Below are 18,404 nucleotides of genomic sequence, written 5' to 3'. Positions count from 1 at the left end.
GCATTAGGTTTTTACCGATTGAGAGTGACGAAGTACCTTACGACCTCGTGATGGTCCTGGCCATACATGCAATTTGGAAATCCCGCATGGCCATACGCCATAGGGACGTTTACGCTAAATGGTCAAGAGAATATTTCGGTGATTCAATGCGTATGATGATTGAAGTGTGGAGGGATCAGCCTGAGCCTCCAGAGTGGTTGCCTGTGATGGAAACACTGATCAACCTCAAACAATTTTAATCGTTTTTCTGCTGGCAAGGTGATGACCAGCACTTTTATCGTTGCAGTTTTTTTGTTTGATGGTGCTTTTTTTGTACTGAAATATTGCAATAAAGAAAAAAAATACTATATCGGTGCATATACGATGACTACTACCAGCATAGTGCAAGGCGACGACGGAATATCTAAATAAAGAATTTGAAGCTTGTACGAATGCGTGGTGATGTGTCCTTCAGCGCTAACGTAGAAAGAAATACTGCAGCTTCGCCATTATTGAAGCCTTGAGTGACTTTGTGCAAGCTTCGCCAGTTTTTTTGTTATGAGCCGGACCTGTATAATGACCTGATGCCATATTTAAATGGCAGGGCTGAACAAGTGGCTCAGAAGCTGTACTGTTGTTTAGGCACATCTGCTTGACACGAACGTGCTTAATGGGGCATATTACGGAAGAATTGACGAAACCGCTTGGCAAAACATGCGCTGAACGTCTGTAGACTCAGGATTGTGCATCGCAAACTTAATTGCCTTTGAGCGTCGCATGTTTCGCAGCTTTGGGGCAGCAGTTTTATTTTGTTATTTTTATTTATTTATTTATTTATTTATTTATTTATTTTATTTGATTTAAAAATAGAGCGCGACTCGGACAACGACAGCAAAGAAGGACAACGGGACAAGCGCTCACTTGCAACTAACATTTATTGACGCATCAGTGATGCATCTGTGTTTTTGCGTGCGAGTGAGTTTCAGTTTTTGAAAACGTCACTTTGATCGTGTCCTCTGTTTGATGCCTTCCATTTGGTGTACCCTAGTGCGCATGCTCCTAATAATACATGTATAAATATGAGACGATGCTTCAATAAATGTTAGTTACAAGTGAGCGCTAGTCCCGTCGTTCTTCTTTAGTGCCCTTGTCTAATTCGCGCTCTATTTTTAAATCATAATGCACGAACTTGCCCATCAGCTTTGTTTAATGAATTTATTTATTTATTTATTTATTACTACCCCAAACACCCCAGGACATTACGTAGCGGGAAATAAACGTCTTGACAGCAATGTTGCTAGACATCAGCCACAAGAACACTAAGAACAATATTTAAAAAGAAAAATAACACGAGACAAGGGTCTAAACTGCAAAAAAAACACAAACAAGAAACCGCAATACTTCTATAAGTATCCAAAAAAGTCACTTCCAAGAGAGGCTAAAAAAGCAGTGCCAAATGATGACGTCTCGGTTAAATTGGCTACGTGTGATGACGAAAAATTCCATTCGGCGACATTGAGAAAAAGCAGGGAATCTTGATAAGTGTTTGCTTTCACGAATCTAGGGTTAACTTTATGCGTATTATCAAGGCGAGATCAAGCATGAGGGGCGGGGCAAATGTGAGTGGGTGCGAACGAGTGGTGGCTGTTGCACATTAAATGTCCGAGGTAAAAATAGCGCGCACAATGACAATAACTTTAAAAGGTTGACACGCACCTGCGTCGCGAACGGCCGTTTTCCCCTGCACTCTAAGCATCGCCATTTGCCAATGTCCCCGCGCTTACCTTGCTTTCGTTTCCCGTGGGCTGCCCGCACTGCCACGCAGCCTACGATAGACTCCATTTTTTGCTCTTTCGCTAAAGGATTTGTCGGTTTACGCCACCAACATCCTCGGCAAAACAGTTTTCAAAGCTGCGGTTAACCGTCCATCAGCAGAGTGAGGTAACAAATGGTTTATGTTTTGACATGAGTGCGCCGTCATATATAATCAGGGGGTTGAACCGGAACCGAACCGATGTTTTTGCCTTAACTGAACCCGAACCCAAACCGTTATTTTCTTCCCTCGCTGAACCTGAACCGGAACTGAACCGAAAAAAATAAATAACGGTGATCGGTTCACGACGAAACGGTTCCACCACCCGCTGTTGATATGGTGCGCTCAGTGTCATTAGTGGGAGTTTTCTTTACGTACTACCAGCCTCGTGATCGTCCACACACTTTTAGCCCTTAGATAAATCGCAACACTATCAACGCCCACCTTATTAGAGCTGGCAACTCGAGGAAAGAAACGCGCACCAATATTGTAATCGTATGCTGCTGATGCTCGCTCGCAAAGGAAATACCACTCTCGGGCTGCGTGCAGGCGATATGAAATATATGCTTTGCGTTTCCAGTTACAGTTCTCTCTGCGACTGTGCAAACATTGTGCATCGACACAAAACTAACGTTAAAATAACAAAATAATCGATATTTCATCTTGCGTAATAGTTTACTTTGATAACAAAAAAACGAAATTTAAGGTTGAATTTTCTAACCCGTTACACTTTGCTCGCAGGGCAATGTTGTCTGGTTTATTATCCCGCCTAATGGATGGATGAATGAACCTTTACTTTCGTGAAAAAGACGGCAATAGATAATGGGCTATTGCTAACGGCATAGAGTTTCATACTAATATATACTAGAGGGAAATCTGGCGCCACTGTCTAGGGAAGCCGCGCTCCAGCGAGCGTGCCGTCATGTACCGGGCAGGCACGTTCAACTTGACCTTGGCATGGCTCACGAACAGGCTGAAAATTTGGCTTTGGCTGCAAAAATGCCACAATATTACTGCAGAACATTAATCAAGTTTGTTTTGTTATTATAAAATTAAAGCTCCTAAAAGGTTTATTTGTCAGGGATTATTTAGAAGCTTCATGGAGGATGAACAAAAAAACAATGTTACCCCTTTTGGCTTCAAGACGAAAAAGAAGCCATGTGGCTAACCAAGCCAAGGAGGCGAGGAACGTCGCTAGCTGCAATGGCGCCGCCCACGGCGGCCCGCGAATGCAGCGCCAGATTTCCCTCTAGTATATATTAGTATGAAACTCTATGGCTAACGGGGAGGTGGCGACCAGACCGTGGCATCCAGCAATCCCCAGCGCTTCTGTCACGGCCCAAACTCGAATAGGCAAGTCGATGCTCTGGGCGTCGCTCCCTCCCAGTGCTCCGAATGAGGAAATTGCAGCCTCATAGGAAGGGGTCCTGGGGACAGCCTTACAATATATGGGCTAAGTCAGCTGTGTTGGCTTTACACAGGGAGCATCACGGTCGGTACGCCGCTCGATAAAACAATGATAATGTACAGCGGGCGTTGATCGTATTATTTTGGAGCTGCCTTCAGGTGCACTATGAATATTGTTGAGATGTTAATCTCGAAGAAGATATTTATCTCTCTCAAGTAGAGATGGCCGTAGATGAGAAACTTTAATCCTATTTATCCGCAGGCATTAATCGATTAATTTATTGTTTTTTCGGTTGGTGTGGTTTAGTGAAATAATAAAGAATAAGAACAATTTCAAGTTCGAAGTATTCTTTTTATTGCTATCACATCATCAACACGGAGGAGTCGAAATCATGTTCTCCGATTTTAAGACATATCGGGTATGTGTGTCCGATTGGGCTAAACAGACTTCACAGACGCTCAAGTGGTACAGACCAGCGAAAGAAGTTCAACTGCCGCTATTTCTCGAAGGAGCGAGACCGGCGCCTCTCGCCTTCGTTGCAACTGCACGCGGTTGCTGTTCTAACCAAAACAACGCGTTTTTGCTGTGTAGGGCGATGACTTAAAATATACTTGCGCAGCGTTTTCAGGGGCTTGATATCTGGTCTACCGCCTCACGTGGGTTGAGCCGATTAATTGGTTAAGAAACGTAATCGCGAAGAATGCATTATTGATAAATCTGTAGGTTAATCGATCAATCGCCCACCCGTACTCTTTGCGCACTTGTGCATAAATATATGATGTTACTGTTTAAAGCGTTTCCTCGCCCATCCGTGGGAGGAGTCACTCACTGCCAGGTTGATGAAACAGCCAGTGTAATGTAAAAAATCTGCAGAAGCAGGCAGACAAACAGATCACTGCACCGCGCAGCAGTGGCCCACGGCCTACATGTGCCTACCTGTTGCGTTCTATAATTTCTTGGGACGCAGAGGGATACATGGTGATTTTTACTGTGATATAACACTACTGTGATATAAGACATTATTGGTAAAATGGCGTCCCAACAATTCAGTCCTGTAAGAGGTGACGCCGACTCTATAGACGTTTGTCAGGTAAGACAGCGGATGGAAAGAATGTGTACGCATTTGTAGAGAACTGACAGAGTCTTTCTACCACTTTTTGTAGAGTGTTACTGGAATAAAAATGCAGGTACGCAGGAAAGTTCGACATCCACCTCAATGGAGACGTACGGCTGGATCCGGACGAATTCTTCTTCAACTGAGAAGTTTCTGGGAAAGCTGTAGAGCTTTTATTTGTAGCCGTACGGCTGCACTGAGGTGGATGCCAAACGTTCCTTCGTAGAAACGCACCCTACCTTGGAGATTCCCCCTAAATCTGGTCGATTAAAAAAATGCAAGTAAAATTATCTTTTGCTGGGGGTGATAGGCAACTCCATACCGAAGTCGCCTGAGTTCGCAGTCGGCGCTATTCCCCTTACTTACGCTCTGCATGGGAAGGCAAAGGAACCGTAAAAGCAAAATAAACCCTGTTATATTTGAAAGAAAAATCCTTTGGTGACTCGTTCTATGCTATTCCATCCCCGTAAGACGTGGGTTTTACAAAAAATTGTAATTACTCATTTTACTCTATCCAACCTCATCTGTGACGTAATGTGGAAAACCGATATCATTGGGTTAACTTCATGTTAAAAAATCTAGAGGTGCCGTAAAACAGAACTGGAGGGGCCACTATATGTCACAGACCTGAATTTGAGCATTGGTTTTGGTGGGCGGCTGGCAGTCGCATAAATATGTCCCAGTAATGTCATATGGCCTTGGAAAGAAAGTGCGTGGTGAATGGCAATACCTTCTTTTATTTTCCCTGTTGTCTAGCCTAACTGTTTGAGGTTTCCATTGAGATCGGCGTCATTGCTGTTGCGACAAAGTCATCGTTTGGAGGAACCAAACACGTATTTGTTAGTTACGGTCTCTTTCAACTACAAAGTAAAATTTTGATTTCGCACTTATAATTTTTTCAAATCGGTTTGGGAACCAGTTAGGCTTCCTAACCGGTTCGCGAACCGCTTCGATGTGTAATTTATTCGAACGGGAACTGAACCGGAACGAAATCATTTCACCCGAACTGTAACCGAACCGGTATATTATTTTTAGGTTCGACACAGTGATATATATATATATATATATATATATATATATATATATATATATATATATATATATATATATATATATATATATATATATATATATATATATATATATATATATATATATATATATATATATATATATATACCGTGATATATGTAAGCCGTGACTCGAGTCACGGCCCGGAAGAAGGTCCCCTTCACACCGAGTAGTCCGAGTGGCGCTGGCTACCACACCCAAGTGCAGGAAACAAAAATACCTTAACATAAATACCCGAGAAAGTGCTGGGGAAACAGCCCCGCCGGTAGCGTAGTGGTTATCGCACCAGACCGGTATTCTGGAGGTCGTGGGTTCGGATCCCACCCGGCGGGAATTTTTTCACCACTTTCTTTTCGACTCGAAAAATTCTTCATCTCTTTCTATGACCCACCACAACCTCCCCTTTGCTTTCCGAGGTTTTCTTGACTGCCAAACCTTATTTTCTGTATTATTTCACGGAGCCCCTCATTTCCCATTTTCTGATGCTATATATATAGGGTCAGAATGTTTTCGGTGTGCCACTTTGCCACTATGAACCACTTGGGGAAATTTTCCTAGCCGCATCACCACTCCCTGCTCCCTTTCCTTCGGTCACCCGCTTACATCTTGCCTCGAGCAAGCACATGTCATTGCCACTCTCACTCTTCATAGGTTTCCCGCCCCTGTGTTTCTACAACGATCCTTTGCTTCTTCTTTCTTAATTCAAACAGTTATTCACTTGAATGGCCTTCTCCAATGAAATTTTAACAACAAAGCTGTTGAGCAAATCGTTTGTGTATGGTGTCTGCACTTCTGAAAGTATAAAGAAATTGCCGAGCGCTCACGCATGCCTGCGTCGAACATACGTTCCTCAAGCTAAGCATATTTACTCAGGGAGATTGGACAACATAGGCCACAAAAAAACTCCAGCGTTCTCCGTATCGTGGCAACACTTGCTCTAAACGAGAAAGACACGTCATAGCGTATGCCCCTCATTCGCTCGTCCTCGTGACGTCGTGCACATGCGCTCTGTACCGTAGAAGAGCCGCCACTTGAATGTCGAAGCTGCTGTAGGTTATCATTGACTCCACATGGCCCGGCTGCGGTGCGGATTGTTCGCACGGCCGAGGAACAGCCCGCGCTTCAAGAGGATTGGCGTACAATACATCCGCTAGAGACGACAAGTCGCGCTTGCAGAATGTCGTACGAAAACGTCGACCACAACGACGAGATCAAACTGGCCTCGCTCAACATACGGTAATTGAAATGCCATGCCGCCGTCAACAACGACACCAAAACGATACTAAAACAACCTTGTGTCCGTGAATTATCACATACAACAGCTTCGCCATTCAGGTCTTACGAGTGAGTGCAAGCTGTCTGAATTTTTTCGTTGGGAAATTATTGAATGAAATTTTTAGTGCTGAATTCATGCCATTCAAATCGTTCACTTTGCACCTGATACATTTTTGTCCACACCTTACGTTATACTCCCTGCCGGGAGCCTCGAAGGAAATAAAACTAAACCGAACTGAGCGAACCTGTACCTATTTTGGTCATTCACAGCGTCGCATGTATTGCTCTAAATATTGCGGTTGGCGTGACGGTCATTAAACGATGGAAGAGTAGGGCACGTCTGTTACATGCAAAGAAGCACCCAGAAAACGAATACCAACCAAGAAATAAAAATAATATTCAGAAGGTTTTCGGTTCTGGTGACGAAACTTTTTGGGATAAGGTATCAACCTCTTCCAATTGCTAGTAGCGTTGCACGTATATGGAGCCTGATTTTGACGCAGCCAAGCTTCTGACGGGAAGCTTAGATGCCTAAGCTTTACGGCCAAGCGAATATGCGACGTTTCTCATAAAAGACTGTTCCGATTGATGCCGCTGCCGTTCCGCAAGCACTACGCCTTATTCGCCACTCTGTTGTTGAGCCTAGCCCTACATGATTAGATCAACGAGACATGTGTATGTCAATTGCGTTCCGACAGTGTTTCGCAAGCGCTACAGACTCCAAAACTTCGATAACTCGGGCATCTGGTCAAGGCACGTTTTGTTCAATGGTATTTGTGTATGTAAATTGCCTTCCGACAGTGTTTCACAAGCGCTACAGACTCCAAATCATCGATAACTGGGGTATCTGGTCAAGGCACATTTTGTTCAATGGTATTTGTGTATGTCAATTGCGTTCCGGCAGTGTTTCACAAGCGCTACAGACTCCAAAACTTCGATACCTCGAGTATCTGGTCAATACACGTTTTGTTCAATGGTATTTTTAAAAACCCATTACGCAACGTTTCCTTTGTATTACTGCGATTGCAGGAAGGAACAGATCCGGAACAAGGCTGCCCAGCTGGCTTCGCAAACGTGTTGTCTTGCCCAATCCCGTCATCTGGAGTCACAGCGTAACTAAACTAAAAGGGCATCGCTTCCAGTAGAGACATTTGTGATGGCATCACTCGCCCTGTACATACGTAATGACGGTGCGCGTGCAGCAAAGCATAATCCTCATCATTCATAACGTACAGTTTTCGGGTAATATGTGTGCTTAGCGGTGAGAGGGCGTCTGAGACCCAAAGGCGCAAAGACAAATGACGCGTGGCCTTTTAGGGCTATGTTTGTCGTAAATGGTTACTAGAGGAATGTGCAACTCCTAAAAATGCTTAGTGTGCAGGTGGGACGCGCGCCAAGTCGAAGAGGTTCAGATCGTCATCATGCAAGTGAAACTGGCGATGTTACGGAGTGAACGTGCCAGGAGCCTGTAAACATGCCCTTGCTGAGCAAGGGCAGTGAAGGTCTCTACAGTTCTTTACTCTGAGCAAGGACTCTACTCACCCAAGGAAAGCTTCAGTAGCGACCTCGTTTGCTAGGTGGTTTTAGGTTACACACAGTAAAAGACGACTGTTAAACATCCCAGATTGTGGATGTGCATGTGATGTTTCGCAGGAAACGGGTTCTTCTGGTGAATACAGCGAGAGATGTAGTGGGGTTGTGTAATTTTTCAAGAAAGTCCGGCCCAGGAAAGCGCAGTCTCGCGTTGTCAGAAACTCTGCAATCTACTAAGACATATAGGACTGACAGCCGTCGTCCACGTTGGTAGCGTATTTCTCGTTCCTTGAAATTTATTAGACACGAATGTGTCGCGCGTGGGAGGTAATAGCCGTACAGACGTTATTTCTAGTTATCAGTTGTAGCAAGGACGCATATTGCCGTGGTAAGCCAAAACAAAACAATGTTTATGCTAGAATTACATCACTTAAATTTTCATCATATCTGAGAAGCCAGTGTTTGTATGCAAATGAACAAGCCTGTTAATAACAAGAACTTAAAGATGGTCATAGTGGTAGACTATAATGACGATGTACTGCGTGACATGCGCCAGCAAACTGAGAAAAATGCCCTCACGGGCCCAGGAGAGAACCTTCAGTACCGGGCTCATTTCTGATGGGGTCGTAAGTGTAACGTAATATGAGATGAGTTGCATAACTCGAGTTTGGTGAAGGTAGGCTAGAAGGCGTTTGGTTGAGAGCATCGATTTGTCTGTTCGATTGAAATCAACTGAAATGTGGACAGACAGTCGTTCGCAGAACTTCACATATCTTGGTGGTTGTATTCCATTCCAGAGGTGTCTGTGCACCGTGGGTGTTTTTTTCTGTTGTCACAATCTAACTTCGTCAGGTCTATTTCGTTTGCATGAAAAACAACTACCTTTGTCACAATCTTACTTTGTCGGGGCTGTTTTGTTTGCATGAAAAAGAACTACCTTTGTCATATTTCTTTTTACGTTGAGTTTGTCACTTATTTTCATGTTCCAGTTCTTCTGCCAGATTTCAGGGCTTTGTATTCGCGTCCTCGGCCTCGACACCTTGTACGAAACCTGCAGTGCGTCTGTGCCTTTCCGGAGTGTCCTCGGAGACTTACTTATGCTATGCCTTACAACTCAGACACGGTTATTGGTAAATGTTTGAGCATATCTGGAGGATACAGCTTTCATGGCTCAATTCATTGCAATGCTTTTGCTCAATTTAGTACCTGTGGAGCTGCGATACGCCAAGAGATTCTGTAAACACACTCCAGTGTTGTGTTTTCATTTCTCTAAAGTGTACACGGTTAATTGTCTTGCAAATATAAAAAGTGTTGCATCATAATTTAGCGGACAGTACAGCTTTGATCAGAAGATATATGTCAGTGATTTTGTTTATGTTACCGCAGTGCAGAGCTGACACGATGCTTAGAGAGTTTGTAAAGATAATCGAATGTTTTGTTTTGCGTCACGTGTTGTACAATAATCGAAACCCCTTTGACTCCGCTCTCAGAATACTGGTATTTCTGAGGATTTTTCAAATCTGAAGGTACAACCATGCAGAGCAGGTACGTTATCCAGCAGAGGAAGGCTTAAAACGTCTGAGTAAAAAACGCGTTGGGGTACCTGTCTTGTAATCACACCAAGCGCCCTGGTAAATAATTTGCCTGGGCGCTTTTATTTCAAAATGCATTAACGCAAACTTGGGCGGCATGCCGTAATATTAATCCCGCGATGCACCGTTTATGTATTTAGCGAAAGTAGTCAAAACCACGCAAGCTCCTCTAAACTTGCTTTAATGGGAATTAAAAAAGGAATAGCAATAAAACAGTAAAATAAAGCGACAAACAATAAAAATTCGTGCCAATTCCTAGAAAAAAGCAATCAAATTTCGTCTTACCGGGTGGAAAAAAGTCTTCGTTTTATAGGGAACAAGCGTGTAGTTATCCATTCTTTCCGCGAAAGGTTTGTGACGGGTTGATGCCTGCAATAAGAATATCAAAGAAAAAAAGCATCAACGTTTACTGTGCTACGAAAAAAAATGGCTACCATCGAGTTGACAAAACAGCTTGAAGTTTTCACGCGCTCACATGGTGAACGTATTAACCGCTGTTTCCTACCGATCTAAAACAGGCTACTGCCGAAGCCATATATCTCTCATATGAACATCACAAGGTGGGCATAAGCATGACAGGCTTATTGCTCCCATTTTCATTATCAATAAGCTTTTCTTATATAGTTATAATTGGTGGTGGAGCCTCGATTTGTGAATAATGTGCTGTTTTAGAGATGATTTGCTTTGCTCTGGAGCCACAACAGTCAATTGCTGTAATCCAATAAGAAATGACGTCGGACGACCAATTGCACTAACTTCATGAGGATTGTCGAAACTTCTCTCGAGAAATTTGCATTACCGCGCCGCGCAGGGGCGCTCCGCTGGTGCACCCGTCACGGGAAGAGGGTCCATCTGCTTTGAGCATCCCGGGCTTAGGCATAAAAAGAAAAAAAGGGGTAGAGGGGATCGCAACTCACGATTGCGAAATCTCTGCTACAAATCAGACGACACGGATAATGGTGAATCACTCTAAACGTTCACCGTGACAGAGTGTGGACTGGCATGGGCCATGCGGATGAGTGAAACGCACTTGCAGTCAGCCAGCAGGGCATACGAGGGTCACAGTGACCATGAAAACATCAAGGTACCTAAAAGCCCACAACAGTCTGAGGCAATAGTTCTGAGTTGAAATTCTAACATGTTGGGGCAGGTAACACAGCAGGTAACATCACTGATTTAGGCATGTACGCATATACCAATGATTGGCATAGGAACATCACCATTGTTCAGCACACCTGAAACATTCGACGTATTTGACGCTAAACAGAGTGCGTTCATCCTGGTAAGAGTGAAAGGGGAGGAAAAGGGCGTGAGGGGTGAGGGGGCAAAGCAGGAGGTATTAGGTGGCAGGAGTCGGAAAAGGTTATCTCCTTTTGAAGACATTTAGAGTGAAGGAACAAGATAGGCGGCCATTTCTTCCTGTTGCAACCATAGTGTTTAGGGCGCGAAATCGATAACTAGCGCATACAAAGCACGATTCTGCAAAAAGCCTTTTAGAAATAATTTTTGGGTGCCCAGAAGAGCCACCCTTAACAACGCAGGTGTTCCTAGTCCCCAATCTCAAGTGAAAATACTACAAACTACTTCAAGGCCGACATTTGTAATATCAAGCATAGGAGGTTTATCGTGCAGAAGCTTCGCCTGGGCTATAAGACTTGCCCTTGTGATGAGGTACCTGTCAAGGGAGGCGGCAAATCCGCCGAAAGAATGGTAAAATGGTGCAAAATCATTGCGCGAGAACTCCCCTCCAACGAAGGCAGAAAAACAATAGGAAGGGGATACTGGGAACGGATTCGTGCTGCCCGTCCCAACCATTTACCGGGGGAGCCTCCGCAACGCGCAGAAGGTGGCCACCCTGCCTCCGCCCTGTGCCTCTGCTACTGACCTCGCAAGAACACTGCCTCTTTGTGCCTCTAACGCCCTACCCGCGTGTGCCTCTCCGACATCTGCCATTTCTTAGTCTCGTAAGAACGCACTAACGTTTATTTGCAACGTCTACTGTGCCTGTGCGCAGTTATCACTTTTTCTGCTACCCGGACCTTTCTACCTTCGTGTATGTCCGCATTTTATTGTTCCTTTCGTCGCCTCCGTCTACACTTGCGTGAATCTCTATAAATGTCCGTGTTTTCATCTTCAAACTGTTTCCAATCGCCTCGCTTTGCGCCTCCCCTAACGTCACATCACAGCCATATTGGAGGGCACCCGATTATTTTCACCACCTGGGGATCTTCAGCGTGACCGAAATCCGGACGTATCAGGAAGCACCATGCCGAAATAGCAAAATCAGAAAGGACCATGCAGGTCCTTCGTGAACATGCGGTCACGGAGGACCTGCATGGTCCTTCGTGACCGCATATACTGTAACTAAATAATAATAAAATAAATAGACGGTTGTTTTCGCTTTTTACCTCCATCAGAAAAGCAGCCACAACGGACGGAATCGAATCCGCGTGCTTGGGCTCTGCTGCACAATGCCTTCGCCAGTGAGCCACCGCGGCGGGTACATTTATAATATCAATGAATATAACCTCACTAGGGATTACGGTACTGAAGGTAGCATATGGTGCAAAATTTTAGCGCGGTATGTAGCTCATTGCCCAATCGTTCCTCAGACGCGCCCTCTAGTATGAATGTTGTATAATATTGTAATAATTTGCGTGACGTTCTTTAGTTTCCGTAATTTGATTTTGAATGTAGTGCTATCATTGCATTTGTGGACTTTTCTTGAATTTAAGGATTATAGCTTTCTGATATCTTGACCGCGGTAATATCTTGCCTTGTCAGAAAGAGCACCACTAATGTGCCATACGTTCGTTATGACGCTAAAGCAGTCGTGCCCACGTGAGACCTGTACGAAAGAGCACCACTAGTGTGGCATACGTTCGTTATGACGCTAGAGCAGTCGTACCCACTTGAGAGCTATACGAAGAGCACCATTAATGTGCCCTACGTTCGTTATGACCGTAAAGCAGTCGTGCCCACTTGAAACCTGGGAAAAAGAGCACCACTAATGTGCCCTACGTTCGTTGTGACGCTAGAGCAGTCGTGCCCAAATGACACCTGTACAAAAGAGCACCACTAATGGGGCATGTTTGTTATGACGCTGAAGCAGTCGTGCCTACTTGAGGCATGTACGAAAGCGGACCACTAATGTGCCCTAGGTTCGTTATGACGCCAGAGCAGTCGTGTTCACGTGAGACCTGTACGAAAGAGCACCACTAATGTGCCCTACATTCTTTATGAAGCTAGAGCAGTCGTTCCCACGTGAGGCCTGTACGGAAGCGCATCACTAAAGTGCCCTGCGTTCGTTATGACGCTAGAGCAGTCGTGCCCACTTGAGGCCTGTACGAAAGAGCACCACTAATGTGCCCTACGTTTGTTGTGACGCTAAAGCAGGCGTGCTCACTTTAAACTCGTGGAAAAGAGCACCACTAATGTGTCCTACGCTCGTTAGACGCTGGAGCAGTCGTGCCCACATGAGACCGGTACAAAATAGCACCACTCATGTATCCTACGTTCGTTATGGCGCTAAAGCTGTCGTGCCCACTTGAGCCTTGCACGAAAGCGCACCACTAATGTGCCCTACGTTCGTTATGATGCTAGAGCAGTCGCGCCCACATGAGACCTGTACGAAAGAGCACCACTAATGTGCCCTACGTTCGTTATTACGCTAAAGCAGTCGCGCCCACTTGAGACCTGCACGAAAGAACAGTTTTCTCGCTTGGTGATGGCTGTTTTGTAAACATAAGTTTGCTGTTTCTTTTTGGAACAACAGGTGCAACTTGCGGTACAAGAAAATTACGGCGTATAACATCACTAGAGGTAGCGACAAACCTTGGCAAAGTCGATAGCGATGCGTGCCATTTCGTTGCACGGTGGATGATCCTGCTTCGGGAGATTAACCGCGGCGAAGAACTTGCACGCCAGTTCCGACAGTGGTTCCACGTTCGTTTCTACCATGGCTTCGTTGCGGCTAACGAGTGGGTCGCCTTCTTCGAACTGTTTGTTGTTTGGGGCAAAAAAAGAATTAAAATGGTACAGAAATTCTTAGGATTATTTATTAAAGCGTTAGCGTTAAACCGAAGCTTTTTATGGGTAGGCGAGAGCGGTACCGTGCACCCAAATGAGTAATCCTTCCCAACCCGATAAGCACAGGTGATAAAATCACGTTGGAAAGGAGTTTAATGTAAGGGGTGAGAGTGTGGCTGAGCGTATCTTGTGTGTAGGAGACTGGGCGCTCAGTGAGCTACTCCGTTAAGTGCAGGTCAAGCGATGACGGCGGGCGACGGCGGTTCTGGCGGAGCAGCGTCAGCATGGCAATGGCAAACAGCGGCCGCACGTTACCTGGCGTTGCCTTGAAATCGGAAGGGCACCCGTCATACGCACTCCCGAGGATTAGGCAGCTTGGGATCAGCGACACCGCCGACAGGAGCGGGAAACACAGGAAATTGCACGACTCCGCGTATAATGAAAAATTGGCCGCGTATCTGATCCTTTCGTTGCAAATGTCGACAAAAAACGACAGTCTTTGTCGTCATTTGCCAAGTAAATGCCTCCTTTTGCGTTCCCGCTCACCTCTCATGCTACTCCTCTTCGGTCGCGCTCCTGCCAAGGTAAACAGGTAAAGTTACATTTGACGGAACCCAGAATTGAAAACTAAAGTTATGTCCGACGGAACGAACCCATAACTGAAAACTAAAGTTACGTCTGACGGAACTTTAAAGGGACACTGAAGTTATTTGTAAACATTGCGGGATTACGATCGCAAATTCTAGTCCGGAGTCCCTAGGCCCTGTTTCGACCACTGTGAGCGCGTTTACGAGAATTTATTTAGTAGAAAATTCAATTCGAAAATGATGCCCTCCTTTCTGCACCCTCGCCCATTTTCTGTGACGTCAGGAGGAGAGGAGCAGGCAATTGGCTGCGCTACTGCACGGCTCGCCGGCCTTCTGACACAGTCAGTCGGCCCTGCGTTTCGTCCGGCGGCCGCCGACGGGTCGTCGCAATTCGTTCGCTCAGTTGAAACGAAGCCAGGACACGTTTGTGAATGGAAGAATATGCCTTTCTTTACTTTGTTAGTTTGTACACTGTATCTAGCTCCAAGTCAAGGTCGATTCACACAAGCTCTGCACAAGCGCACATGAGACGCTTTGGTGACTGGTATGCCAGTAGGAAAATATAACGCCTCTTGAAGGCGGGAGAAGAGTCAGCGAAGTCAATATAGGTACTAAGGAAATAAAATCAACTGATACTTTTACCGTACAGCGTAAAACTACGGCGCAGGAAGCACTTCTGTGCGCTCGGTGAACAAGCACAGCGGTCAGCAGCACGACTACGCATCTGCGAACGCTGTACCGTCTAAGAAATGCTAGACGTGAGATATTGTGGAAACTTGTGGGACGCTTACTGCAGAAACGCAATACAACAAATAGTCACCTAAGCCGCTTCAAATGCTAAAAATAAATAAAAGTGTAAACTGGTTATACGTTATACCTTATATTTCCAATATCAGCAGCGCTCGCCCGTGGCCGGGTGGTCTGCAGCGCTAAGTATGCTATTGCCTGTGTTTTGCAAGGCACGAGTTCGAACCCCCGGGCTACAATTTTTTTTTACAAGTTGACTTTTTCGTTTTCGGCCAATGTTTTCTGTACTGAGTTCATCTTTTTTGGGCCTTAACGTTCACTGCTCCACGAACTAGTTCACAGAACGCGCGCAGGCTGACACTGGCGCGCTGTTGCCGTAAGCGCCGACTGCTTGCGGGCAGTGGGCACAGGCCAGAATCAACAGACCCTTGGCCTGGTGCGAACACACTTTGTACGATACATGCATGAGTGCGGCAAGCCCCAGATATCGGGGAAAAGCGCATAGCATTTGAGCGTCTGCGGGGACGCGGAGGGCGTTCATCCACCGCCTAGGCCTCAGTAAGGGATTGCTATGATTCCAAGCCGTCCTGGGAGGCTTATCTTATGCATTTTACAGCCGACAACATGTCAGATGTGCGGTAAGACGATTACTGAGATATCGAGAATGCCCATGCTACGATGCCGTCGGATGTCAAGCATGTGGATTTACAGAACCGAAACCGAAACGTGTTTGAATGCTAACCTTGGAAATCGTCTAATCACGGTGCACCTCCTCCCGACGTCACAGCTTTTAGTTGGTGCGGCCGCCGCAAACCGCGCATGGTAGTTTTTCTTCATTTGCGCTTTGTAAAATAATTACCGACTTGTCAACCGGATACACGATGAAAAGTGTGCTAATTTGAGCCAGTCTACGCAGTGCAAGCAAAAACGGGAGCTTGAAAAATTCACTTCAGTGTCCCTTTACGCCAGTGTATAGAGTTATGTCTTGCTTAACCTGTAAATGATATTGAAGTTACGTCCGGCGGAAATGAAAATTAAAGGTACGCCGGACGTATCTCGACCCCAGCGGGTAAGATACATCTGATGTTCGCTGACCCCAAAAACCTTACGGTACGTCAATATGAAATCCCTCCTTCGTTGAAGTTACTTTACGTCGGACACACTCGATGCAGGCCCGTCCGACACACCCGCAGGGATGGGGCTGTGCTATGTGGTCGCCTTGGTCGCTCGATTGTTCGTCTTTTTGTGCGTCTGTTGGTGCGATCCCGCCTGGCTTCGTGGGGGCGAGGAACCACCTCGCGCTCGTGAACGCAAGTCCTAGGGTTGAATACCTCTGGTTTCCTCTCCTTTTTTGAGACAATGACCATTTCAATGCATTTTTCTCTGATTTTTATAAGATTAACTTTCCTAGGTGCCAGCCGCCACTGGTAAGTTTCCCCTCCCACGAGGCGCGAAAAAAAGAGGACCATCTGTTGCTTGTGATCTATGCCTGTGTTGTTTAATCAAGTCTGTCCTTCCTTGACCAGCCGGAACAGTGTTTCAATCGACAACCCACAACTGTCAAACATTCACTCTGTGTGCACATAACAAATTTAACTTGCGTTCCTCTGTCGTAACAAGTTTATTGTAGCCTGTCCTAAGTTCCCGAAATTTAAACCGTGTTTTTTATGCTGTGTGGACCGTAAGCTAAATGGTACCGTTCCACATGAGCTTCCAAAAATCGTGTGATCGTTGCAGTGCTTCGTGTAATAAAAGCAGCGCAATACGTACCACTGCCGTCCATCTTGCAAGCATGATGCAGAAATGAAAAATGGTCATTGTCTCAAAAAAAGGGGAGGAGTGAAAGTTCTGGGACTGGGGCATTCGAACATAGGACATCTGTTCCCGAGCGCGAGGAGGTACCTTGTTGCCACGAAGCCAGGCTGCATCGCACCTTGAACAGAGGCTTAACAAAGAGAACACTCGAGCGGCCAATATCCCAGCGGTAATCTCGTACCAGGTAAATCGTATGAGGCTCTTTCTCCGTGGCACCGGATTTGCATTTCCAGAGGGAACCTTTTGTTGCATATCCAGAGGGAACCTAATTCCTTTTGTTTTCGTTCCTTAGCTTCCAGTTAATACGCGCCCGCATCCCTTCAACCTTTTCTGTGGAATTCCATTTTGTTTCTATTTTTTCCTGCCTTTATTGCTCCGCTTTGTCTTGTGCCCCGTATGTCACTCTAACTTTATCTTTTCGTTTTTGAGTTTCAGTACAGGCTGATCCAGGAATGTTGCAGTTGGCGACACCTGCCATTTCAGTTGTGGGGTTTTTGCTTTTTCTTTTGTGCGTGTGTTTGTGTAGTTTTCCTCCCTGTTTTTCTTTTTTGCTGGCCTTAGTTATTCCTCCCGTTCTATACCTTTTCTTTTCAACTGAGGCTTGGAGATAGTTTCTGATAAGGACTCCTCTCACCGCCTGTTCTGCTTCCGGCGTTTCTGAGAACCTTTCGGTATGCCGCGCGGTGGGGCAACAAACACCCTCTCATCCTTCCTCTCCAAAACGTTCCCGGAATATCAACCCCTGGCTGACTTCCGTCTGACCTACTTCGCGGCTCATACTATACAACCTTCTTTCCCCCTCAATATCTGCCCCTACATACTCCCAAACCAATCCGCGTATTCAATCCCACTTCCTTCTCTCCTCTCACCTGGGGATCTACCCCTATCTAAAGCGTGCCAGCCAGGCGAGAGGTTGGCCTGACGAAGGCAAGTCTCTTTGCTGAAACGTTGGCAACAATCGTGGTTTCTACCTTGTTCGACGTTTTCTTTTCTTGTGTTATCTACTGTCTTCAAAGTTTTACTGCTCCCTGGATTTCGTGTACGAAGTTGACGGAACAAGGTAAGCCCCCTCTCCTCTCCCTGGCACACGTAACTCTGATAGATGATAGCCACTTTAAGTATACTCACGGCCACTTCCCTTCCTGAGAACATTCACTATACATCAGCTTTGAAAGCGGTGCCACACCCATGACACCAGAAAACTCATTGACGCCGCCCCACGCAACATCACTCAATTCATTCTTCAATTTTGGCACTAACGACGTAAAGAACAACACCGCTGAAATCCCTATCGCGGCCATGTAAACTCTTGTTCACGACGTTCAGACCAACAGGCCCAACGCAAAGATAACCCTCACAACAGTACTTCCCAGGATCGAAAACAAACACAAGCCAGAATTACCCCAGACACCCAGACTTCTAGCTCACTCACAAAGGTCGG

The 18,404-nt window shown here is 45.6% G+C and overlaps 1 non-coding gene across 1 annotated transcript; it reads left to right on the top strand.

Annotated features, from left to right (window-relative positions):
• Positions 1–5,644: 5,644 nt before the first annotated feature.
• Positions 5,645–5,717, top strand: Trnat-ggu (transfer RNA threonine (anticodon GGU)). The gene has a single exon. It is a non-coding gene; the product is annotated as a tRNA-Thr (tRNA).
• Positions 5,718–18,404: the final 12,687 nt, after the last annotated feature.

The sequence above is a fragment of the Haemaphysalis longicornis genome, unplaced genomic scaffold (assembly GCF_048455015.1).
Source record: "Haemaphysalis longicornis isolate Haplotype H1 unplaced genomic scaffold, Haemaphysalis longicornis Haplotype H1 scaffold_2, whole genome shotgun sequence".
NCBI classification, from domain to species: domain Eukaryota; kingdom Metazoa; phylum Arthropoda; class Arachnida; order Ixodida; family Ixodidae; genus Haemaphysalis; species Haemaphysalis longicornis.
Note: the sequence above shows the minus strand (reverse complement) of the source record. Positions and strands in the feature narration are given on the sequence as shown.